This window comes from Eleutherodactylus coqui, chromosome 13 (assembly GCF_035609145.1).
Source record: "Eleutherodactylus coqui strain aEleCoq1 chromosome 13, aEleCoq1.hap1, whole genome shotgun sequence".
Classification (NCBI taxonomy): Eukaryota; Metazoa; Chordata; class Amphibia; order Anura; family Eleutherodactylidae; genus Eleutherodactylus; species Eleutherodactylus coqui.
Window position 1 is genome coordinate 79,035,997 of NC_089849.1, and position 22,500 is coordinate 79,058,496.

General features: G+C 41.3%; 15 non-coding genes across 15 annotated transcripts; all 15 read left to right on the top strand.

The window, feature by feature from the left end:
- Positions 1-149: 149 nt before the first annotated feature.
- TRNAL-AAG (transfer RNA leucine (anticodon AAG)) lies at positions 150-231 on the top strand. Its single transcript has one exon. It is a non-coding gene; the product is annotated as a tRNA-Leu (tRNA).
- Positions 232-708: 477 nt separating this feature from the next.
- Positions 709-790, top strand: TRNAL-AAG (transfer RNA leucine (anticodon AAG)). Its single transcript has one exon. It is a non-coding gene; the product is annotated as a tRNA-Leu (tRNA).
- An 8,616-nt stretch (positions 791-9,406) lies between these two features.
- Positions 9,407-9,488, top strand: TRNAL-AAG (transfer RNA leucine (anticodon AAG)). Its single transcript has one exon. It is a non-coding gene; the product is annotated as a tRNA-Leu (tRNA).
- Positions 9,489-9,965: 477 nt separating this feature from the next.
- On the top strand, positions 9,966-10,047 carry TRNAL-AAG (transfer RNA leucine (anticodon AAG)). The gene has a single exon. It is a non-coding gene; the product is annotated as a tRNA-Leu (tRNA).
- Positions 10,048-10,524: 477 nt separating this feature from the next.
- Positions 10,525-10,606, top strand: TRNAL-AAG (transfer RNA leucine (anticodon AAG)). The gene has a single exon. It is a non-coding gene; the product is annotated as a tRNA-Leu (tRNA).
- Positions 10,607-12,199: 1,593 nt separating this feature from the next.
- TRNAL-AAG (transfer RNA leucine (anticodon AAG)) lies at positions 12,200-12,281 on the top strand. The gene has a single exon. It is a non-coding gene; the product is annotated as a tRNA-Leu (tRNA).
- Positions 12,282-13,317: 1,036 nt separating this feature from the next.
- On the top strand, positions 13,318-13,399 carry TRNAL-AAG (transfer RNA leucine (anticodon AAG)). The gene has a single exon. It is a non-coding gene; the product is annotated as a tRNA-Leu (tRNA).
- A 477-nt stretch (positions 13,400-13,876) lies between these two features.
- On the top strand, positions 13,877-13,958 carry TRNAL-AAG (transfer RNA leucine (anticodon AAG)). The gene has a single exon. It is a non-coding gene; the product is annotated as a tRNA-Leu (tRNA).
- A 2,713-nt stretch (positions 13,959-16,671) lies between these two features.
- TRNAL-AAG (transfer RNA leucine (anticodon AAG)) lies at positions 16,672-16,753 on the top strand. The gene has a single exon. It is a non-coding gene; the product is annotated as a tRNA-Leu (tRNA).
- A 477-nt stretch (positions 16,754-17,230) lies between these two features.
- TRNAL-AAG (transfer RNA leucine (anticodon AAG)) lies at positions 17,231-17,312 on the top strand. The gene has a single exon. It is a non-coding gene; the product is annotated as a tRNA-Leu (tRNA).
- A 477-nt stretch (positions 17,313-17,789) lies between these two features.
- On the top strand, positions 17,790-17,871 carry TRNAL-AAG (transfer RNA leucine (anticodon AAG)). The gene has a single exon. It is a non-coding gene; the product is annotated as a tRNA-Leu (tRNA).
- A 1,036-nt stretch (positions 17,872-18,907) lies between these two features.
- TRNAL-AAG (transfer RNA leucine (anticodon AAG)) lies at positions 18,908-18,989 on the top strand. The gene has a single exon. It is a non-coding gene; the product is annotated as a tRNA-Leu (tRNA).
- A 477-nt stretch (positions 18,990-19,466) lies between these two features.
- On the top strand, positions 19,467-19,548 carry TRNAL-AAG (transfer RNA leucine (anticodon AAG)). Its single transcript has one exon. It is a non-coding gene; the product is annotated as a tRNA-Leu (tRNA).
- Positions 19,549-20,584: 1,036 nt separating this feature from the next.
- On the top strand, positions 20,585-20,666 carry TRNAL-AAG (transfer RNA leucine (anticodon AAG)). Its single transcript has one exon. It is a non-coding gene; the product is annotated as a tRNA-Leu (tRNA).
- Positions 20,667-21,143: 477 nt separating this feature from the next.
- On the top strand, positions 21,144-21,225 carry TRNAL-AAG (transfer RNA leucine (anticodon AAG)). The gene has a single exon. It is a non-coding gene; the product is annotated as a tRNA-Leu (tRNA).
- The last annotated feature ends 1,275 nt before the right edge of the window (positions 21,226-22,500 follow it).

The window sequence follows — 22,500 nt, forward strand, 5'->3', positions numbered from 1 at the left end:
GCCTTCTGCTGCCATCATTAAATATTCAGCTCGAATGCAGCAACAATTCTTCTTTTTAAATCAAATTCTGGAAAAGGATTTCTTGCCAGGAGAAATGTTCTTTATGAAATCTCTTGGACATTTTGATCCAAAATTATCCACTTTTTCATGGTAGCATGGCCGAGCGGTCTAAGGCGCTGGATTAAGGCTCCAGTCTCTTTGGAGGCGTGGGTTCGAATCCCACTGCTGCCAGTTTTCAATTTTGAAAGCTCTCAAGTTGCTTTCTGAACATTTTAGTGGTCAGAAGAACTTGCTTTTGATGATGCTCAGAAATGGAATTTTTGGCCTTTTCTGAAACCGAACAAACTGTATAAGAAAAGGCTTTTGATGATATTCCCAAGATGTTATGGCACAGATTAAGCTACCCTGATGCGCATGCTAAGTAGACATTAGGCGCACTCCACGATCTTGCACTTCAAAGCCTTCAATAGCCTAGAAACATCTGAAAAAGCAGTAGTGCGGTAATACTGTTGAACTCACTTGCGTTTGCTTCCTTTCTAACTGGAGGAATGCATTTTCAGCCTTCTGCTGCCATCATTAAATATTCAGCTCGAATGCAGCAACAATTCTTCTTTTTAAATCAAATTCTGGAAAAGGATTTCTTGCCAGGAGAAATGTTCTTTATGAAATCTCTTGGACATTTTGATCCAAAATTATCCACTTTTTCATGGTAGCATGGCCGAGCGGTCTAAGGCGCTGGATTAAGGCTCCAGTCTCTTTGGAGGCGTGGGTTCGAATCCCACTGCTGCCAGTTTTCAATTTTGAAAGCTCTCAAGTTGCTTTCTGAACATTTTAGTGGTCAGAAGAACTTGCTTTTGATGATGCTCAGAAATGGACTTTTTGGCCTTTTCTGAAACCGAACAAACTCTATAAGAAAAGGCTTTTGATGATATTCCCAAGATGTTATGGCACAGATTAAGCTACCCTGATGCGCTAGCTAAGTAGACATTAGGCGCACTCCACGATCTTGCACTTCAAAGCCTTCAATAGCCTAGAAACATCTGAAAAAGCAGTAGTGCGGTAATACTGTTGAACTCACTTGCGTTTGCTTCCTTTCTAACTGGAGGAATGCATTTTCAGCCTTCTGCTGCCATCATTAAATATTCAGCTCGAATGCAGCAACAATTCTTCTTTTTAAATCAAATTCTGGAAAAGGATTTCTTGCCAGGAGAAATGTTCTTTATGAAATCTCTTGGACATTTTGATCCCACATTATCCACTTTTTCATGGTAGCATGGCCGAGCGGTCTAAGGTGCTGGATTAAGGCTCCAGTCTCTTTGGAGGCGTGGGTTCGAATCCCACTGCTGCCAGTTTTCAATTTTGAAAGCTCTCAAGTTGCTTTCTGAACATTTTAGTGGTCAGAAGAACTTGCTTTTGATGATGCTCAGAAATGGACTTTTTGGCCTTTTCTGAAACCGAACAAACTGTATAAGAAAAGGCTTTTTTTTTTTTTTCAATATTAAATCTTTATTTGGGATATAGACATGTAATATACACACAGTTTATAAGACATGTAATAGTTGCAGACATGTTAACATTACTATGTTATTGTTTTCTATCTAAATCATGCAATTGTCAGATCCCATTTTTTCCTTATATCAATAATATTAGAACGGATAAACATTTTCAGAAATTGTATATAAAAGAAATACTTCGATACAACATGTATCGTATTGAATGAACTTGGCATTTTTGTGCAGCCTTAACTTTTTCTAATAAAGTTACCTCCATAGCTCCCATGCCTCTTTATGTTTTTTTAAAGAGTTATTTCTTAGTGCTATCCACTTTTCGAATAATTGTTGTTCTGCCATACGGTCCCCGAATTCCCCAAAGGATGGAGGTGTGGGCTCTCTCCATCTTCTCGCAATGAGAGATTTTGCTGTCATAAGGGCATGACCCAGCAAATATCTAATTTTTGTAGGGTATTTATTTAAGCCAACCAATAATAAGGTTAGTTTTGCGGATCTTGTGATACGGGTTTTTAGAATTTCATCTAGATGATTAAGAATAAGATCCCAGTATCTCTCAAGAGCAGGGCATGCCCAAAATATGTGCGTTAGAGTACCCTTTTGGTCACAGTTCCTCCAACATTTGTCATTGGTGTTTTGGAATCTTGTGGCCAACAAGCACGGTGTGTAGTACCATCTCAGATTTACTTTAATTTGTGTTTCCAGTATCCCCAGACCCTTGGTTGAGCCACATGCCGTTTTATACGCCTTTTCCCATGATTCCGTTGAAATAACTGTACCCAGTTCGTTTTCCCAACTAAGCATATGTGTTTTTTTGGGTAATTTGTTGTTGCCTGTCAGAATATCATAGAAATATCTGGTTTCGGACTTTCCCAGGAGGGGTTCTGATGTGATCTTTCTTTGGACTTCCATCGGGATTTTTATCTTATATATAGGAGACTTTTTAAGGAAATTTTTTATTCTGCTATAATTGAAGAGGTCTTTTTGGAGAAGGTTACATTTTTCCTGTAGGATTTCAAAAGGTATTAGTTCCTCTCCTGTCATTATGTCCTCTAGGTTTTCCACTCCCCTTACTCTCCAGGTGTCAATTCTTAAATCAGATATGAACAAGTTTAGTATTTCAATTGGCAGTTTTGGTTTTTTGTGGGTATCGTAGGTGGCTACTTTTTTTGTGTATTCTTCCCAAATTTTTAGGGAGGCTGCCACTGTAAGAGGCAAATTTTTGGGAGGGATGTTTAGGGCAAGGTTGGTTGACATGGCCGCGAGTGATGCGCCAAGTAGCAGTAGATGTCCTTTGGGGGTTTTTGTGAGGCATGTTTCCATGCCTACCCAGGCCATTGTGTTGTCTCTTTTTGTCCAGCATCTGGTTTGGTTCAGGATAGTAGCTTTAAAATATTTTTCTAGGTTAGGTATATCTGCGCCTCCTTTCCTCCGGTTTGAGGCTAAGATTGAAAGGGCTAATCGTGGTTTATTTCCCTTCCAAATGAATGCGGATAGTTGTGCTTGTAGTTTTTTGATTGTGCTTTTTGATATGGGGATCGGCAGGACCCTGAAAAGGTATAAAATTTTTGGCAATATTTTCATTTTATAGGTCATATTCCTGCCTAGCCAAGATAAATTTATTCTTGATAGATGGTCGATTTCTTTTTGGATTGTTTCTAAGAGTGGAGTATAGTTAATTCCCTCTAGTTTATTTATGTCCGCAGAAAGTAATATGCCCAGATACGGGATGTTGTCAGCCCCCCATTTGAAAGAGAATTCTGATTGGATTGCGTGCTGTAGGCTTTGTGGGATGTTTATGCCTAGTATTTTTGATTTGTCAACATTAAGCTTGTAGTAGGATACTTTGCTAAAATGTTCGAGGATCTGGCAGGCAGCTCTCAAAGACTCCAGGGGGTGTGTTAATGTGAGGATAATATCATCGGCGAATAGGCCAATTTTGTGTTGGCGGGAGTTTAGAGGAATTCCTCTTGTTTCTATAGAGGATCTTATGATTTCGGCCAGGGGTTCCACCATGAGGACATATAGTATAGGGGAAAGTGGGCATCCCTGGCGTGTACCATTGGAAATGGTGAATTTATCTGAAATGTCGCCATCTATTAACACTCGAGCTGTGGGGTAGGAGTACAGGGCTCGGACGGCGCGAATCACACCCCCCCCGAGGCCAAATTTATTTAGCGTTTGAAACGCATATCCCCAATGAACCCTATCAAAAGCTTTTTCTGCATCTAAAGCTATCATAGTTGTTGGGGATCTAGAGATTTGTGAGGAATATAAAAGGTTGAGAACCCTCCTCGCGCCGTCCGAGGCCTGCCGCCCCTTTACAAAACCCACCTGATCAGAATGCACAACACTCGGCAGGACATCGAGTAATCTATTTGCTAATATCTTTGCGTATATCTTGACATCTGTGTTGAGCAAGGAAATGGGCCTAAAGTTTGCTGGATCGTCTGGCTCTCTTCCTGGTTTGGGCAACACTACCACCGTAGCCTGGAGCATCTCTTCAGGAAACGATCCTTTTTCCATAGCTGAACTGTAGAGTTTTCCCAAGTAGGGAGATAGGGAGTTTGAGAACCATTTATAATATTCTGCCGAATATCCATCTGGGCCAGGCGCTTTTTGGTTTTTCATGGAGGAGATTGTTTCCGCCACCTCGGATACCGTTATTGGGCGATCTAAACTGGCGGCTTGGACTGAGTTTATTGATGGTAGTTTAATTTTATTCAGGAATTTTTCTATATCTTCGTTGTTAGGGTGGGAAGTTTGTGGGTCATCTTTTAAGTTGTATAATTTACTATAGAATAGGCGGAATGTTTCTAATATTTGTTTCGGGTGGGATATTTTAAATTCTTTGTTTTTTGAGTTCCAAATGTATGGGATGTTAGTTTTAATCGTCTTTTTCTTTGTCAGGTTAGCCATCCATTTTGAGGGTTTGTTTAAGGATGCGTAGACATTAGCACGTTGGGAGGTTATTTCCCTGTCGTGATCCCCTTGCAGCACCCTACGCAGTTCTAATCTTGTTTTGAATAGGTCGTTATATATTTGCTGGTTTGCATTAGTCTGGGCTAGACTTTCTAATTGTTGGATTTTTGTCAGTAAGGTATCAGTTTTTTCTAGTTTTTCCTTTTTGTACCTAGCTCCTAGTTTTATAAGGATACCCCTCATGTAAGCTTTGTGTGCTGTCCAGAGCAATTCAGGGCTTACATCAGGCGTATTATTCAAAGTGAAGTAGTCTTCAATTGCGTTTTGGATATCTTTTTGAAATTTGGGTATTTTCATTAGATAAGTATTGTTTCTCCACATTTTATGAAGGTGGCGGAATCCCCCAATTGCCAGAGATGTCAGTATCGGGGCGTGATCCGACCAAGTTATTGTGCCAACCTCAGCCCTGATTGTAGAGGTTATGAGAGACCTGTCTACCAGGCACAGATCTATGCGAGAAAAGGACCTATGTCTTGCAGAGAAAAATGAGTACTCCCTGGCGGAGGCATTGAGACACCTAAACGTGTCAAAAAGTGCGGCTTTCTTTATCCAGTTGCCTAGGGACATACCCCCTCTCACTTTGTCGCTTGTGGTGTCGACAGATCTCTCTGGTACCAGGTTAAAATCGCCATTTATGATTATAGATCCCTTGGCTACTTTGTTTATTTTTTTGTTTATTTTGTTTAGAAATTTGATTTGGTTTGAATTTGGGACGTATATGTTAGCTATAGTGACCTGTGTGTTTTTTAGCGTGCCCACCAGTACTATGTAACGTCCTTTTGGGTCACATATTTGTTTGTCAATTTTGAGCGGGGCTGTGTCTCTAAATGCTATCAGCACTCCTGCATGTTTCTTTTGTGCGCAGGCTTGTATAAGCTGGGGGAATTTTTTGTGTGTCATTCTATGACTGTCTGTGTCTACTAAATGTGTTTCTTGGATACATACTATATCCGCGCCGAGACGGCATGCTTCTCTCCACACGGAGCTTCTTTTGTAAGGGGAATTCAGGCCATTGGCGTTCAGAGACATCAATTTTGTGGCCATTTTCGCATGGTGGGTCGTTTGCACGGGAGGACGGAAGACTGGAGGTATCTGTGTTTATCTGCCAAAAAATAATTAAAACGAGAAACAACAACAAACGAGTAATGCATCAGATTACCAGTATCAACCTTGCTACCAGAAGTGTTTTTGCCCTGTGAAGAGAATACCGCACAGGATAGTATTGAACAAGTTGTAACTGTTCCTTCACTGGTAGCGGGTTTTTGCATGAGACGCAAGGTGAAACAACAATAAACCTTCAAAAAAATGATTATACAAGCTTGTGCCTGCATGTTCGGTGGGGGGGGTCAAAGTCACTAAAGTGAGAGGACTCACATCTCTGTATTCCAGAATGGACTGTAGATTTAATGTGTCCTTAAGTGTCCTTTGGTTTTTAAACGGTTGCTTTTCTTCTTTTTCCTTTCCAGGAACATAAAGAGGGAAAATTTAGTGGGATCTTTTCTTCCTTCTTCTTGTTCTAGCTTTATTTTCCAAATTTGTCGGAACTGCTTTTCTCGGAGGTAGAGGGCGGAACTTGTTTAGGGGCGGGGGTTGGTACGCCCCACGATTTTAGTGTCTCCATAGCTGTAGAGGGGCTGTGAAATACATATACAGTATTAGCTTTTGTAGCGATGATTTTTGTGGGGAAGCCCCATCTGTAGGGAATATTTGCCTCTCTCAATGCCGTTGTTACAGCTGCAAAACTACGTCTCGCCTCCATAGTAGCTTGTGACAAGTCTATGAATAGACGTATGTCAGCATAAGGACTTGGAAGCACCTTTAGCTTTCTCGCAGTGTTCATGAGTGCTTCTTTGGTGCTGTAATGATGTATGCGTACTATGATGTCTCTAGGTGTATTTTCCTTGAGGAACTTTGGGAGGGGGAGTCTGTGGGCTCTGTCTATCTGCAGCTCCTGTTCTGGGATGTTCGGGAGGATCTTTTTAAGGAATCGTGTGATAAATCCCTTTATTTCAGAGTTGGAGATTTTTTCTGAGACACCTCGCAGTTTGACGTTGTTACGTCTATTTCTGTCCTCAAGATCCGTTAATTTTTGTTGTAGTTTGGCAACAGTCCCCTCTAATTCGTAGTGGGCATCAATCAAGGAGTTGTGGGATTTAACTATCTCTCCAATTTTTGTTTCTGTTTTTTCTATACGGTTGTTAACCTCTTGAACTGAAGTGTCAACATGAGATGTTAGGCTTTTTAGATCTAGTTGTATAGTTTCTCTCAGAGCTAGTACTATCTCTTTAATATATAACTCTGAGGCTGGCTTATCTGAGGCTGATAGATTAACTAGCCCGCTCTCCTTCTTGCTATTTTGAGCATTTGCAGGAACTTCAGGGGCTTCTATGCATGTGTTATCTGACATTCTCAGCCTCTGCTTCTCGGGACTGCTTGTGGGGGAGGGGGCACTCAGTGACAGCGTGTCCGAAGCCATCTTATCTCCCTTAGAGCGCTTTATGCTGTCTTCTATCAGGGGAGGGTTGCTTGCTCCTATCTCTTTTCCTGTCTCCTCTATCCCCTCTGCAGTGTCCCCTCGCTCACCTTTGTTAGCTGGGATCGGAGCCTCCTGCACCTCAGCTGTCTGTGAGCTGTCGGCCAGCTCGTCCTCCGGTGCCATAGCAGAGGGGGGGCTGCGTGCTGGGAAGAAATCCTCCAGCCTGGCAGGTTTAACTTTTGTTGTTCTCCTCCTTGTTGCCATTGCTGGGTTCCTGGTAGGTTCCTGCAGCTTGTGGTGTATTTTTTGTTCTTCTGGAGTCGCTTTGATGTTGCTTAGAGTCCTGTTCTAGACGGAGCCTATGCAAAAACTTCCATCTTGGTGCCTCTCTAAGCCACGCCCCCATAAGAAAAGGCTTTTGATGATATTCCCAAGATGTTATGGAACAGATTAAGCTACCCTGATGCGCTAGCTAAGTAGACATTAGGCGCACTCCACGATCTTGCACTTCAAAGCCTTCAATAGCCTAGAAACATCTGAAAAAGCAGTAGTGCGGTAATACTGTTGAACTCACTTGCGTTTGCTTCCTTTCTAACTGGAGGAATGCATTTTCAGCCTTCTGCTGCCATCATTAAATATTCAGCTCGAATGCAGCAACAATTCTTCTTTTTAAATCAAATTCTGGAAAAGGATTTCTTGCCAGGAGAAATGTTCTTTATGAAATCTCTTGGACATTTTGATCCAAAATTATCCACTTTTTCATGGTAGCATCGCCGAGCGGTCTAAGGCGCTGGATTAAGGCTCCAGTCTCTTTGGAGGCGTGGGTTCGAATCCCACTGCTGCCAGTTTTCAATTTTGAAAGCTCTCAAGTTGCTTTCTGAACATTTTAGTGGTCAGAAGAACTTGCTTTTGATGATGCTCAGAAATGGACTTTTTGGCCTTTTCTGAAACCGAACAAACTGTATAAGAAAAGGCTTTTGATGATATTCCCAAGATGTTATGGCACAGATTAAGCTACCCTGATGCGCTAGCTAAGTAGACATTAGGCGCACTCCACGATCTTGCACTTCAAAGCCTTCAATAGCCTAGAAACATCTGAAAAAGCAGTAGTGCGATAATACTGTTGAACTCACTTGCGTTTGCTTCCTTTCTAACTGGAGGAATGCATTTTCAGCCTTCTGCTGCCATCATTAAATATTCAGCTCGAATGCAGCAACAATTCTTCTTTTTAAATCAAATTCTGGAAAAGGATTTCTTGCCAGGAGAAATGTTCTTTATGAAATCTCTTGGACATTTTGATCCAAAATTATCCACTTTTTCATGGTAGCATGGCCGAGCGGTCTAAGGCGCTGGATTAAGGCTCCAGTCTCTTTGGAGGCGTGGGTTCGATTCCCACTGCTGCCTGTTTTCAATTTTGAAAGCTCTCAAGTTGCTTTCTGAACATTTTAGTGGTCAGAAGAACTTGCTTTTGATGATGCTCAGAAATTGACTTTTTGGCCTTTTCTGAAACCGAACAAACTCTATAAGAAAAGGCTTTTGATGATATTCCCAAGATGTTATGGCACAGATTAAGCTACCCCGATGCGCTAGCTAAGTAGACATTAGGCACACTCCACGATCTTGCACTTCAAAGCCTTCAATAGCCTAGAAACATCTGAAAAAGCAGTAGTGCGGTAATACTGTTGAACTCACTTGCGTTTGCTTCCTTTCTAACTGGAGGAATGCATTTTCAGCCTTCTGCTGCCATCATTAAATATTCAGCTCGAATGCAGCAACAATTCTTCTTTTTAAATCAAATTCTGGAAAAGGATTTCTTGCCAGGAGAAATGTTCTTTATGAAATCTCTTGGACATTTTGATCCAAAATTATCCACTTTTTCATGGTAGCATGGCCGAGCGGTCTAAGGCGCTGGATTAAGGCTCCAGTCTCTTTGGAGGCGTGGGTTCGAATCCCCCTGCTGCCAGTTTTCAATTTTGAAAGCTCTCAAGTTGCTTTCTGAACATTTTAGTGGTCAGAAGAACTTGCTTTTGATGATGCTCAGAAATGGACTTTTTGGCCTTTTCTGAAACCGAACAAACTCTATAAGAAAAGGCTTTTGATGATATTCCCAAGATGTTATGGCACAGATTAAGCTACCCTGATGCGCTAGCTAAGTAGACATTAGGCGCACTCCACGATCTTGCACTTCAAAGCCTTCAATAGCCTAGAAACATCTGAAAAAGCAGTAGTGCGGTAATACTGTTGAACTCACTTGCGTTTGCTTCCTTTCTAACTGGAGGAATGCATTTTCAGGCTTCTGCTGCCATCATTAAATATTCAGCTCGAATGCAGCAACAATTCTTCTTTTTAAATCAAATTCTGGAAAAGGATTTCTTGCCAGGAGAAATGTTCTTTATGAAATCTCTTGGACATTTTGATCCAAAATTATCCACTTTTTCATGGTAGCATGGCCGAGCGGTCTAAGGCGCTGGATTAAGGCTCCAGTCTCTTTGGAGGCGTGGGTTCGAATCCCACTGCTGCCAGTTTTCAATTTTGAAAGCTCTCAAGTTGCTTTCTGAACATTTTAGTGGTCAGAAGAACTTGCTTTTGATGATGCTCAGAAATGGACTTTTTGGCCTTTTCTGAAACCGAACAAACTCTATAAGAAAAGGCTTTTGATGATATTCCCAAGATGTTATGGCACAGATTAAGCTACCCCGATGCGCTAGCTAAGTAGACATAAGGCGCACTCCACGATCTTGCACTTCAAAGCCTTCAATAGCCTAGAAACATCTGAAAAAGCAGTAGTGCGGTAATACTGTTGAACTCACTTGCGTTTGCTTCCTTTCTAACTGGAGGAATGCATTTTCAGCCTTCTGCTGCCATCATTAAATATTCAGCTCGAATGCAGCAACAATTCTTCTTTTTAAATCAAATTCTGGAAAAGGATTTCTTGCCAGGAGAAATGTTCTTTATGAAATCTCTTGGACATTTTGATCCAAAATTATCCACTTTTTCATGGTAGCATGGCCGAGCGGTCTAAGGCGCTGGATTAAGGCTCCAGTCTCTTTGGAGGCGTGGGTTCGAATCCCACTGCTGCCAGTTTTCAATTTTGAAAGCTCTCAAGTTGCTTTCTGAACATTTTAGTGGTCAGAAGAACTTGCTTTTGATGATGCTCAGAAATGGAATTTTTGGCCTTTTCTGAAACCGAACAAACTGTATAAGAAAAGGCTTTTGATGATATTCCCAAGATGTTATGGCACAGATTAAGCTACCCTGATGCGCATGCTAAGTAGACATTACGCGCACTCCACGATCTTGCACTTCAAAGCCTTCAATAGCCTAGAAACATCTGAAAAAGCAGTAGTGCGGTAATACTGTTGAACTCACTTGCGTTTGCTTCCTTTCTAACTGGAGGAATGCATTTTCAGCCTTCTGCTGCCATCATTAAATATTCAGCTCGAATGCAGCAACAATTCTTCTTTTTAAATCAAATTCTGGAAAAGGATTTCTTGCCAGGAGAAATGTTCTTTATGAAATCTCTTGGACATTTTGATCCAAAATTATCCACTTTTTCATGGTAGCATGGCCGAGCGGTCTAAGGCGCTGGATTAAGGCTCCAGTCTCTTTGGAGGCGTGGGTTCGAATCCCACTGCTGCCAGTTTACAATTTTGAAAGCTCTCAAGTTGCTTTCTGAACATTTTAGTGGTCAGAAGAACTTGCTTTTGATGATGCTCAGAAATGGACTTTTTGGCCTTTTCTGAAACCGAACAAACTGTATAAGAAAAGGCTTTTGATGATATTCCCAAGATGTTATGGCACAGATTAAGCTACCCCGATGCGCTAGCTAAGTAGACATTAGGCGCACTCCACGATCTTGCACTTCAAAGCCTTCAATAGCCTAGAAACATCTGAAAAAGCAGTAGTGCGATAATACTGTTGAACTCACTTGCGTTTGCTTCCTTTCTAACTGGAGGAATGCATTTTCAGCCTTCTGCTGCCATCATTAAATATTCAGCTCGAATGCAGCAACAATTCTTCTTTTTAAATCAAATTCTGGAAAAGGATTTCTTGCCAGGAGAAATGTTCTTTATGAAATCTCTTGGACATTTTGATCCAAAATTATCCACTTTTTCATGGTAGCATGGCCGAGCGGTCTAAGGCGCTGGATTAAGGCTCCAGTCTCTTTGGAGGCGTGGGTTCGATTCCCACTGCTGCCTGTTTTCAATTTTGAAAGCTCTCAAGTTGCTTTCTGAACATTTTAGTGGTCAGAAGAACTTGCTTTTGATGATGCTCAGAAATTGACGTTTTGGCCTTTTCTGAAACCGAACAAACTCTATAAGAAAAGGCTTTTGATGATATTCCCAAGATGTTATGGCACAGATTAAGCTACCCCGATGCGCTAGCTAAGTAGACATTAGGCGCACTCCACGATCTTGCACTTCAAAGCCTTCAATAGCCTAGAAACATCTGAAAAAGCAGTAGTGCGGTAATACTGTTGAACTCACTTGCGTTTGCTTCCTTTCTAACTGGAGGAATGCATTTTCAGCCTTCTGCTGCCATCATTAAATATTCAGCTCGAATGCAGCAACAATTCTTCTTTTTAAATCAAATTCTGGAAAAGGATTTCTTGCCAGGAGAAATGTTCTTTATGAAATCTCTTGGACATTTTGATCCAAAATTATCCACTTTTTCATGGTAGCATGGCCGAGCGGTCTAAGGCGCTGGATGCGTGGCGTCTCTTTGGAGGCGTGGGTTCGAATCCCACTGCTGCCAGTTTTCAATTTTGAAAGCTCTCAAGTTGCTTTCTGAACATTTTAGTGGTCAGAAGAACTTGCTTTTGATGATGCTCAGAAATGGACTTTTTGGCCTTTTCTGAAACCGAACAAACTCTATAAGAAAAGGCTTTTGATGATATTCCCAAGATGTTATGGCACAGATTAAGCTACCCCCGATGCGCTAGCTAAGTAGACATAAGGCGCACTCCACGATCTTGCACTTCAAAGCCTTCAATAGCCTAGAAACATCTGAAAAAGCAGTAGTGCGGTAATACTGTTGAACTCACTTGCGTTTGCTTCCTTTCTAACTGGAGGAATGCATTTTCAGCCTTCTGCTGCCATCATTAAATATTCAGCTCGAATGCAGCAACAATTCTTCTTTTTAAATCAAATTCTGGAAAAGGATTTCTTGCCAGGAGAAATGTTCTTTATGAAATCTCTTGGACATTTTGATCCAAAATTATCCACTTTTTCATGGTAGCATGGCCGAGCGGTCTAAGGCGCTGGATTAAGGCTCCAGTCTCTTTGGAGGCGTGGGTTCGAATCCCACTGCTGCCAGTTTTCAATTTTGAAAGCTCTCAAGTTGCTTTCTGAACATTTTAGTGGTCAGAAGAACTTGCTTTTGATGATGCTCAGAAATGGAATTTTTGGCCTTTTCTGAAACCGAACAAACTGTATAAGAAAAGGCTTTTGATGATATTCCCAAGATGTTATGGCACAGATTAAGCTACCCTGATGCGCATGCTAAGTAGACATTACGCGCACTCCACGATCTTGCACTTCAAAGCCTTCAATAGCCTAGAAACATCTGAAAAAGCAGTAGTGCGGTAATACTGTTGAACTCACTTGCGTTTGCTTCCTTTCTAACTGGAGGAATGCATTTTCAGCCTTCTGCTGCCATCATTAAATATTCAGCTCGAATGCAGCAACAATTCTTCTTTTTAAATCAAATTCTGGAAAAGGATTTCTTGCCAGGAGAAATGTTCTTTATGAAATCTCTTGGACATTTTGATCCAAAATTATCCACTTTTTCATGGTAGCATGGCCGAGCGGTCTAAGGCGCTGGATTAAGGCTCCAGTCTCTTTGGAGGCGTGGGTTCAAATCCCACTGCTGCCAGTTTACAATTTTGAAAGCTCTCAAGTTGCTTTCTGAACATTTTAGTGGTCAGAAGAACTTGCTTTTGATGATGCTCAGAAATGGACTTTTTGGCCTTTTCTGAAACCGAACAAACTGTATAAGAAAAGGCTTTTGATGATATTCCCAAGATGTTATGGCACAGATTAAGCTACCCCGATGCGCTAGCTAAGTAGACATTAGGCGCACTCCACGATCTTGCACTTCAAAGCCTTCAATAGCCTAGAAACATCTGAAAAAGCAGTAGTGCGGTAGTACTGTTGAACTCACTTGCGTTTGCTTCCTTTCTAACTGGAGGAATGCATTTTCAGCCTTCTGCTGCCATCATTAAATATTCAGCTCGAATGCAGCAACAATTCTTCTTTTTAAATCAAATTCTGGAAAAGGATTTCTTGCCAGGAGAAATGTTCTTTATGAAATCTCTTGGACATTTTGATCCAAAATTATCCACTTTTTCATGGTAGCATGGCCGAGCGGTCTAAGGCGCTGGATTAAGGCTCCAGTCTCTTTGGAGGCGTGGGTTCGAATCCCACTGCTGCCAGTTTTCAATTTTGAAAGCTCTCAAGTTGCTTTCTGAACATTTTAGTGGTCAGAAGAACTTGCTTTTGATGATGCTCAGAAATGGACTTTTTGGCCTTTTCTGAAACCGAACAAACTCTATAAGAAAAGGCTTTTGATGATATTCCCAAGATGTTATGGCACAGATTAAGCTACCCTGACGCGCTAGCTAAGTAGACATTAGGCGCACTCCACGATCTCGCACTTCAAAGCCTTCAATAGCCTAGAAACATCTGAAAAAGCAGTAGTGCGGTAATACTGTTGAACTCACTTGCGTTTGCTTCCTTTCTAACTGGAGGAATGCATTTTCAGCCTTCTGCTGCCATCATTAAATATTCAGCTCGAATGCAGCAACAATTCTTCTTTTTAAATCAAATTCTGGAAAAGGATTTCTTGCCAGGAGAAATGTTCTTTATGAAATCTCTTGGACATTTTGATCCCAAATTATCCACTTTTTCATGGTAGCATGGCCGAGCGGTCTAAGGCGCTGGATTAAGGCTCCAGTCTCTTTGGAGGCGTGGGTTCGAATCCCACTGCTGCCAGTTTTCAATTTTGAAAGCTCTCAAGTTGCTTTCTGAACATTTTAGTGGTCAGAAGAACTTGCTTTTGATGATGCTCAGAAATGGACTTTTTGGCCTTTTCTGAAACCGAACAAACTCTATAAGAAAAGGCTTTTGATGATATTCCCAAGATGTTATGGCACAGATTAAGCTACCCCGATGCGCTAGCTAAGTAGACATTAGGCGCACTCCACGATCTTGCACTTCAAAGCCTTCAATAGCCTAGAAACATCTGAAAAAGCAGTAGTGCGGTAATACTGTTGAACTCACTTGCGTTTGCTTCCTTTCTAACTGGAGGAATGCATTTTCAGCCTTCTGCTGCCATCATTAAATATTCAGCTCGAATGCAGCAACAATTCTTCTTTTTAAATCAAATTCTGGAAAAGGATTTCTTGCCAGGAGAAATGTTCTTTATGAAATCTCTTGGACATTTTGATCCCACATTATCCACTCTTTCATGGTAGCATGGCCGAGCGGTCTAAGGCGCTGGATTAAGGCTCCAGTCTCTTTGGAGGCGTGGGTTCAAATCCCACTGCTGCCAGTTTTCAATTTTGAAAGCTCTCAAGTTGCTTTCTGAACATTTTAGTGGTCAGAAGAACTTGCTTTTGATGATGCTCAGAAATGGACTTTTTGGCCTTTTCTGAAACCGAACAAACTGTATAAGAAAAGGCTTTTGATGATATTCCCAAGATGTTATGGCACAGATTAAGCTACCCTGATGCGCTAGCTAAGTAGACATTAGGCGCACTCCACGATCTTGCACTTCAAAGCCTTCAATAGCCTAGAAACATCTGAAAAAGCAGTAGTGCGGTAATACTGTTGAACTCACTTGCGTTTGCTTCCTTTCTAACTGGAGGAATGCATTTTCAGCCTTCTGCTGCCATCATTAAATATTCAGCTCGAATGCAGCAACAATTCTTCTTTTTAAATCAAATTCTGGAAAAGGATTTCTTGCCAGGAGAAATGTTCTTTATGAAATCTCTTGGACATTTTGATCCCACATTATCCACTCTTTCATGGTAGCATGGCCGAGCGGTCTAAGGCGCTGGATTAAGGCTCCAGTCTCTTTGGAGGCGTGGGTTCAAATCCCACTGCTGCCAGTTTTCAATTTTGAAAGCTCTCAAGTTGCTTTCTGAACATTTTAGTGGTCAGAAGAACTTGCTTTTGATGATGCTCAGAAATGGACTTTTTGGCCTTTTCTGAAACCGAACAAACTGTATAAGAAAAGGCTTTTGATGATATTCCCAAGATGTTATGGCACAGATTAAGCTACCCTGATGCGCTAGCTAAGTAGACATTAGGCGCACTCCACGATCTTGCACTTCAAAGCCTTCAATAGCCTAGAAACATCTGAAAAAGCAGTAGTGCGGTAATACTGTTGAACTCACTTGCGTTTGCTTCCTTTCTAACTGGAGGAATGCATTTTCAGCCTTCTGCTGCCATCATTAAATATTCAGCTCGAATGCAGCAACAATTCTTCTTTTTAAATCAAATTCTGGAAAAGGATTTCTTGCCAGGAGAAATGTTCTTTATGAAATCTCTTGGACATTTTGATCCAAAATTATCCACTTTTTCATGGTAGCATGGCCGAGCGGTCTAATGCGCTGGATTAAGGCTCCAGTCTCTTTGGAGGCGTGGGTTCGAATCCCACTGCTGCCAGTTTTCAATTTTGAAAGCTCTCAAGTTGCTTTCTGAACATTTTAGTGGTCAGAAGAACTTGCTTTTGATGATGCTCAGAAACGGACTTTTTGGCCTTTTCTGAAACCGAACAAACTCTATAAGAAAAGGCTTTTGATGATATTCCCAAGATGTTATGGCACAGATTAAGCTACCCCGATGCGCTAGCTAAGTAGACATTAGGCGCACTCCACGATCTTGCACTTCAAAGCCTTCAATAGCCTAGAAACATCTGAAAAAGCAGTAGTGTGGTAATACTGTTGAACTCACTTGCGTTTGCTTCCTTTCTAACTGGAGGAATGCATTTTCAGCCTTCTGCTGCCATCATTAAATATTCAGCTCGAATGCAGCAACAATTCTTCTTTTTAAATCAAATTCTGGAAAAGGATTTCTTGCCAGGAGAAATGTTCTTTATGAAATCTCTTGGACATTTTGATCCCACATTATCCACTTTTTCATGGTAGCATGGCCGAGCGGTCTAAGGCACTGGATTAAGGCTCCAGTCTCTTTGGAGGCGTGGGTTCAAATCCCACTGCTGCCAGTTTTCAATTTTGAAAGCTCTCAAGTTGCTTTCTGAACATTTTAGTGGTCAGAAGAACTTGCTTTTGATGATGCTCAGAAATGGACTTTTTGGCCTTTTCTGAAACCGAACAAACTCTATAAGAAAAGGCTTTTGATGATATTCCCAAGATGTTATGGCACAGATTAAGCTACCCTGATGCGCTAGCTAAGTAGACATTAGGCGCACTCCACGATCTTGCACTTCAAAGCCTTCAATAGCCTAGAAACATCTGAAAAAGCAGTAGTGCGGTAATACTGTTGAACTCACTTGCGTTTGCTTCCCTTCTAACTGGAGGAATGCATTTTCAGCCTTCTGCTACCATCATTAAATATTCAGCTCGAATGCAGCAACAATTCTTCTTTTTAAATCAAATTCTGGAAAAGGATTTCTTGCCAGGAGAAATGTTCTTTATGAAATCTCTTGGACATTTTGATCCAAAACTATCCACTTTTTCATGGTAGCATGGCCGAGCGGTCTAAGGCGCTGGATTAAGGCTCCAGTCTCTTTGGAGGCGTGGGTTCGAATCCCACTGCTGCCAGTTTTCAATTTTGAAAGCTCTCAAGTTGCTTTCTGAACATTTTAGTGGTCAGAAGAACTTGCTTTTGATGATGCTCAGAAATGGACTTTTTGGCCTTTTCTGAAACCGAACAAACTCTATAAGAAAAGGCTTTTGATGATATTCCCAAGATGTTATGGCACAGATTAAGCTACCCTGATGCGCTAGCTAAGTAGACATTAGGCGCACTCCACGATCTTGCACTTCAAAGCCTTCAATAGCCTAGAAACATCTGAAAAAGCAGTAGTGCGGTAATACTGTTGAACTCACTTGCGTTTGCTTCCTTTTTAACTGGAGGAATGCATTTTCAGGCTTCTGCTGCCATCATTAAATATTCAGCTCGAATGCAGCAACAATTCTTCTTTTTAAATCAAATTCTGGAAAAGGATTTCTTGCCAGGAGAAATGTTCTTTATGAAATCTCTTGGACATTTTGATCCAAAATTATCCACTTTTTCATGGTAGCATGGCCGAGCGGTCTAAGGCGCTGGATTAAGGCTCCAGTCTCTTTGGAGGCGTGGGTTCGAATCCCACTGCTGCCAGTTTTCAATTTTGAAAGCTCTCAAGTTGCTTTCTGAACATTTTAGTGGTCAGAAGAACTTGCTTTTGATGATGCTCAGAAATGGACTTTTTGGCCTTTTCTGAAACCGAACAAACTCTATAAGAAAAGGCTTTTGATGATATTCCCAAGATGTTATGGCACAGATTAAGCTACCCCGATGCGCTAGCTAAGTAGACATAAGGCGCACTCCACGATCTTGCACTTCAAAGCCTTCAATAGCCTAGAAACATCTGAAAAAGCAGTAGTGCGGTAATACTGTTGAACTCACTTGCGTTTGCTTCCTTTCTAACTGGAGGAATGCATTTTCAGCCTTCTGCTGCCATCATTAAATATTCAGCTCGAATGCAGCAACAATTCTTCTTTTTAAATCAAATTCTGGAAAAGGATTTCTTGCCAGGAGAAATGTTCTTTATGAAATCTCTTGGACATTTTGATCCAAAATTATCCACTTTTTCATGGTAGCATGGCCGAGCGGTCTAAGGCGCTGGATTAAGGCTCCAGTCTCTTTGGAGGCGTGGGTTCGAATCCCACTGCTGCCAGTTTTCAATTTTGAAAGCTCTCAAGTTGCTTTCTGAACATTTTAGTGGTCAGAAGAACTTGCTTTTGATGATGCTCAGAAATGGAATTTTTGGCCTTTTCTGAAACCGAACAAACTGTATAAGAAAAGGCTTTTGATGATATTCCCAAGATGTTATGGCACAGATTAAGCTACCCTGATGCGCATGCTAAGTAGACATTACGCGCACTCCACGATCTTGCACTTCAAAGCCTTCAATAGCCTAGAAACATCTGAAAAAGCAGTAGTGCGGTAATACTGTTGAACTCACTTGCGTTTGCTTCCTTTCTAACTGGAGGAATGCATTTTCAGCCTTCTGCTGCCATCATTAAATATTCAGCTCGAATGCAGCAACAATTCTTCTTTTTAAATCAAATTCTGGAAAAGGATTTCTTGCCAGGAGAAATGTTCTTTATGAAATCTCTTGGACATTTTGATCCAAAATTATCCACTTTTTCATGGTAGCATGGCCGAGCGGTCTAAGGCGCTGGATTAAGGCTCCAGTCTCTTTGGAGGCGTGGGTTCAAATCCCACTGCTGCCAGTTTACAATTTTGAAAGCTCTCAAGTTGCTTTCTGAACATTTTAGTGGTCAGAAGAACTTGCTTTTGATGATGCTCAGAAATGGACTTTTTGGCCTTTTCTGAAACCGAACAAACTCTATAAGAAAAGGCTTTTGATGATATTCCCAAGATGTTATGGCACAGATTAAGCTACCCCGATGCGCTAGCTAAGTAGACATTAGGCGCACTCCACGATCTTGCACTTCAAAGCCTTCAATAGCCTAGAAACATCTGAAAAAGCAGTAGTGCGGTAATACTGTTGAACTCACTTGCGTTTGCTTCCTTTCTAACTGGAGGAATGCATTTTCAGCCTTCTGCTGCCATCATTAAATATTCAGCTCGAATGCAGCAACAATTCTTCTTTTTAAATCAAATTCTGGAAAAGGATTTCTTGCCAGGAGAAATGTTCTTTATGAAATCTCTTGGACATTTTGATCCAAAATTATCCACTTTTTCATGGTAGCATGGCCGAGCGGTCTAAGGCGCTGGATTAAGGCTCCAGTCTCTTTGGAGGCGTGGGTTCGAATCCCACTGCTGCCAGTTTTCAATTTTGAAAGCTCTCAAGTTGCTTTCTGAACATTTTAGTGGTCAGAAGAACTTGCTTTTGATGATGCTCAGAAATGGACTTTTTGGCCTTTTCTGAAACCGAACAAACTCTATAAGAAAAGGCTTTTGATGATATTCCCAAGATGTTATGGCACAGATTAAGCTACCCTGATGCGCTAGCTAAGTAGACATTAGGCGCACTCCACGATCTCGCACTTCAAAGCCTTCAATAGCCTAGAAACATCTGAAAAAGCAGTAGTGCGGTAATACTGTTGAACTCACTTGCGTTTGCTTCCTTTCTAACTGGAGGAATGCATTTTCAGCCTTCTGCTGCCATCATTAAATATTCAGCTCGAATGCAGCAACAATTCTTCTTTTTAAATCAAATTCTGGAAAAGGATTTCTTGCCAGGAGAAATGTTCTTTATGAAATCTCTTGGACATTTTGATCCCAAATTATCCACTTTTTCATGGTAGCATGGCCGAGCGGTCTAAGGCGCTGGATTAAGGCTCCAGTCTCTTTGGAGGCGTGGGTTCGAATCCCACTGCTGCCAGTTTTCAATTTTGAAAGCTCTCAAGTTGCTTTCTGAACATTTTAGTGGTCAGAAGAACTTGCTTTTGATGATGCTCAGAAATGGACTTTTTGGCCTTTTCTGAAACCGAACAAACTCTATAAGAAAAGGCTTTTGATGATATTCCCAAGATGTTATGGCACAGATTAAGCTACCCCGATGCGCTAGCTAAGTAGACATCAGGCGCACTCCACGATCTTGCACTTCAAAGCCTACAATAGTCTAGAAACATCTGAAAAAGCAGTAGTGCGGTAATACTGTTGAACTCACTTGCGTTTGCTTCCTTTCTAACTGGAGGAATGCATTTTCAGCCTTCTGCTGCCATCATTAAATATTCAGCTCGAATGCAGCAACAATTCTTCTTTTTAAATCAAATTCTGGAAAAGGATTTCTTGCCAGGAGAAATGTTCTTTATGAAATCTCTTGGACATTTTGATCCCACATTATCCACTCTTTCATGGTAGCATGGCCGAGCGGTCTAAGGCGCTGGATTAAGGCTCCAGTCTCTTTGGAGGCGTGGGTTCAAATCCCACTGCTGCCAGTTTTCAATTTTGAAAGCTCTCAAGTTGCTTTCTGAACATTTTAGTGGTCAGAAGAACTTGCTTTTGATGATGCTCAGAAATGGACTTTTTGGCCTTTTCTGAAACCGAACAAACTGTATAAGAAAAGGCTTTTGATGATATTCCCAAGATGTTATGGCACAGATTAAGCTACCCTGATGCGCTAGCTAAGTAGACATTAGGCGCACTCCACGATCTTGCACTTCAAAGCCTTCAATAGCCTAGAAACATCTGAAAAAGCAGTAGTGCGGTAATACTGTTGAACTCACTTGCGTTTGCTTCCTTTCTAACTGGAGGAATGCATTTTCAGCCTTCTGCTGCCATCATTAAATATTCAGCTCGAATGCAGCAACAATTCTTCTTTTTAAATCAAATTCTGGAAAAGGATTTCTTGCCAGGAGAAATGTTCTTTATGAAATCTCTTGGACATTTTGATCCAAAATTATCCACTTTTTCATGGTAGCATGGCCGAGCGGTCTAAGGCGCTGGATTAAGGCTCCAGTCTCTTTGGAGGCGTGGGTTCGAATCCCACTGCTGCCAGTTTTCAATTTTGAAAGCTCTCAAGTTGCTTTCTGAACATTTTAGTGGTCAGAAGAACTTGCTTTTGATGATGCTCAGAAATGGACTTTTTGGCCTTTTCTGAAACCGAACAAACTCTATAAGAAAAGGCTTTTGATGATATTCCCAAGATGTTATGGCACAGATTAAGCTACCCTGATGCGCTAGCTAAGTAGACATTAGGCGCACTCCACGATCTCGCACTTCAAAGCCTTCAATAGCCTAGAAACATCTGAAAAAGCAGTAGTGCGGTAATACTGTTGAACTCACTTGCGTTTGCTTCCTTTCTAACTGGAGGAATGCATTTTCAGCCTTCTGCTGCCATCATTAAATATTCAGCTCGAATGCAGCAACAATTCTTCTTTTTAAATCAAATTCTGGAAAAGGATTTCTTGCCAGGAGAAATGTTCTTTATGAAATCTCTTGGACATTTTGATCCCAAATTATCCACTTTTTCATGGTAGCATGGCCGAGCGGTCTAAGGCGCTGGATTAAGGCTCCAGTCTCTTTGGAGGCGTGGGTTCGAATCCCACTGCTGCCAGTTTTCAATTTTGAAAGCTCTCAAGTTGCTTTCTGAACATTTTAGTGGTCAGAAGAACTTGCTTTTGATGATGCTCAGAAATGGACTTTTTGGCCTTTTCTGAAACCGAACAAACTCTATAAGAAAAGGCTTTTGATGATATTCCCAAGATGTTATGGCACAGATTAAGCTACCCCGATGCGCTAGCTAAGTAGACATCAGGCGCACTCCACGATCTTGCACTTCAAAGCCTTCAATAGTCTAGAAACATCTGAAAAAGCAGTAGTGCGGTAATACTGTTGAACTCACTTGCGTTTGCTTCCTTTCTAACTGGAGGAATGCATTTTCAGCCTTCTGCTGCCATCATTAAATATTCAGCTCGAATGCAGCAACAATTCTTCTTTTTAAATCAAATTCTGGAAAAGGATTTCTTGCCAGGAGAAATGTTCTTTATGAAATCTCTTGGACATTTTGATCCCACATTATCCACTCTTTCATGGTAGCATGGCCGAGCGGTCTAAGGCGCTGGATTAAGGCTCCAGTCTCTTTGGAGGCGTGGGTTCAAATCCCACTGCTGCCAGTTTTCAATTTTGAAAGCTCTCAAGTTGCTTTCTGAACATTTTAGTGGTCAGAAGAACTTGCTTTTGATGATGCTCAGAAATGGACTTTTTGGCCTTTTCTGAAACCGAACAAACTGTATAAGAAAAGGCTTTTGATGATATTCCCAAGATGTTATGGCACAGATTAAGCTACCCTGATGCGCTAGCTAAGTAGACATTAGGCGCACTCCACGATCTTGCACTTCAAAGCCTTCAATAGCCTAGAAACATCTGAAAAAGCAGTAGTGCGGTAATACTGTTGAACTCACTTGCGTTTGCTTCCTTTCTAACTGGAGGAATGCATTTTCAGCCTTCTGCTGCCATCATTAAATATTCAGCTCGAATGCAGCAACAATTCTTCTTTTTAAATCAAATTCTGGAAAAGGATTTCTTGCCAGGAGAAATGTTCTTTATGAAATCTCTTGGACATTTTGATCCCACATTATCCACTTTTTCATGGTAGCATGGCCGAGCGGTCTAAGGCGCTGGATTAAGGCTCCAGTCTCTTTGGAGGCGTGGGTTCAAATCCCACTGCTGCCAGTTTTCAATTTTGAAAGCTCTCAAGTTGCTTTCTGAACATTTTAGTGGTCAGAAGAACTTGCTTTTGATGATGCTCAGAAATGGACTTTTTGGCCTTTTCTGAAACCGAACAAACTCTATAAGAAAAGGCTTTTGATGATATTCCCAAGATGTTATG